Here is a 2,500-nt window from a genome sequence, read left to right as displayed (position 1 = left end):
CTGCCATCCACATTACAGTGTATAGCTGCAAGGTGTTTAACATGAAGCGATACACTGGGGACCGGGCAGTGCGAGTAGCAAACTATATTGCGGGGGTTGCAGTTAGGCAACACTACACTAATTTAACGCGTCGTATGACAATTACAGAGCAGGTTAAGGCCCAACGTGTGTTGGGTTAAGGCCCAACGTGTGTTGGGTTAAGGCCCAACGTGTGTTGGGTTAAGGCCCAACGTGTGTTGGGTTAAGGCCCAACGTGTGTTGGGTTAAGGCCCAACGTGTGTTGGGTTAAGGCCCAACGTGTGTTGGGTTAAGGCCCAACGTGTGTTGGGTTAAGGCCCAACGTGTGTTGGGTTAAGGCCCAACGTGTGTTGGGTTAAGGCCCAACGTGTGTTGGGTTAAGGCCCAACGTGTGTTGGGTTAAGGCCCAACGTGTGTTGGGTTAAGGCCCAACGTGTGTTGGGTTAAGGCCCAACGTGTGTTGGGTTACGTTACGGCGCAATGTGGGTTACGTTAAGGGGCAATGTGGGTTACGTTAAGGCGCAATATAGGTTACGTTAAGGCGCAATATAGGTTACGTTAAGGCGCAATGTGGGTTAGGTTAAGGCGCAATATAGGTTATGTTAAGGCGCAATATAGGTTACGTTAAGGCGCAATATAGGTTACGTTAAGGCGCAATATAGGTTACGTTAAGGCGCAATATAGGTTACGTTAAGGCGCAATATAGGTTACGTTAAGGCGCAATATAGGTTACGTTAAGGCGCAATATAGGTTACGTTAAGGCGCAATATAGGTTAGGTTAAGGCGCAATATAGGTTACGTTAAGGCGCAATATAGGTTACGTTAAGGCGCAATACAGGTTACGTTAAGGCGCAATACAGGTTAGGTTAAGGCGCAATACAGGTTAGGTTAAGGCGCAATACAGGTTAGGTTAAGGCGCAATACAGGTTAGGTTAAGGCGCAATACAGGTTAGGTTAAGGCGCAATACAGGTTAGGTTAAGGCGCAATACAGGTTAGGTTAAGGCGCAATACAGGTTAGGTTAAGGCGCAATACAGGTTAGGTTAAGGTACGACACAGGTTAGGTTAAGGTACGACACAGGTTAGGTTAAGGTACGACACAGGTTAGGTTAAGGTACGACACAGGTTAGGTTAAGGTACGACATAGGTTAGGTTAAGGTACGACATAGGTTAGGTTAAGGTACGACATAGGTTAGGTTAAGGTACGACATAGGTTAGGTTAAGGTACGACATAGGTTAGGTTAAGGTACGACATAGGTTAGGTTAAGGTACGACGTAGGTTAGGTTAAGGTACGACGTAGGTTAGGTTAAGGTACGACGTAGGTTAGGTTAAGGTACGACGTAGGTTAGGTTAAGGTACGCCGTAGGTTAGGTTAAGGTACGACGTAGGTTAGGCTAAGGTACGACGTAGGTTAGGCTAAGGTACGACGTAGGTTAGGTTAAGGTACGACGTAGGTTAGGTTAAGGTACGACGTAGGTTAGGTTAAGGTACGACGTAGGTTAGGTTAAGGTACGACGTAGGTTAGGTTAAGGTACGACGTAGGTTAGGTTAAGGTACGACGTAGGTTAGGTTAAGGTACGACGTAGGTTAGGTTAAGGTACGACGTAGGTTAGGTTAAGGTACGACGTAGGTTAGGTTAAGGTACGACGTAGGTTAGGTTAAGGTACGACGTAGGTTAGGTTAAGGTACGACGTAGGTTAGGTTAAGGTACGACGTAGGTTAGGTTAAGGTACGACGTAGGTTAGGTTAAGGTACGACGTAGGTTAGGTTAAGGTACGACGTAGGTTAGGTTACGGTACGATATAGGTTAGGTTACGGTACGATATAGGTTAGGTTAAGGTACACATTGTTGTAAGGAAAGGTTTAATGGGGGGGCGGGGCGGCCGGTTTGTTGATTGTGATTATAGTAAGTGGATGCCTGCGGCATCATCTGATTTGCCACGTCAGGATGCACCTTTGGCTCATGACAGGCGGCGCTCTCATTCCATGCTTGTGGCAGACCTGTGTCTTTCATTCCTGCCATTGTTTGTGTGCTGTGAGAGGAGGCAGTATTGTGATGTTGGGTGCACCCCTGTGTAGGACATGTGTGGGTGTTGGTGGCTTGGCTGAGCAATGGTGGTTGTCGGGTGGGTGGGATATTCTGTTTTCTGAGTGGACCTCCCAGTCTGGTTATGACAGTGTGGATTGTCTAATGTGGCGGAGGGGATGCACTGGGTGTTGTTCCATGCTGGTGCTTACATATTGTCTGTGTGCGTGTTACAGGCAGAGAGTAGTGCGTGAAAAGGGTGTGTGGCTGACGTGTGGTTGTGATTGTGAGCAGAGTCTTTAAGCATGTATACGGACAGTTGTATACATTATCTGTATTCTGATGGCTCTATCTGTTACTAATCAGCGCCGTGTATACGTTTAATCCGGTTCCAGTCGAAACTGTTGTATCTCTGTACATTAGTGACACGGCGAGCCCGCTATGTAGTTACTCGTC

This window comes from Schistocerca serialis, unplaced genomic scaffold (genome assembly GCF_023864345.2).
Source record: "Schistocerca serialis cubense isolate TAMUIC-IGC-003099 unplaced genomic scaffold, iqSchSeri2.2 HiC_scaffold_1196, whole genome shotgun sequence".
NCBI lineage: Eukaryota > Metazoa > Arthropoda > Insecta > Orthoptera > Acrididae > Schistocerca > Schistocerca serialis.
This window is presented reverse-complemented; position numbering follows the sequence as displayed.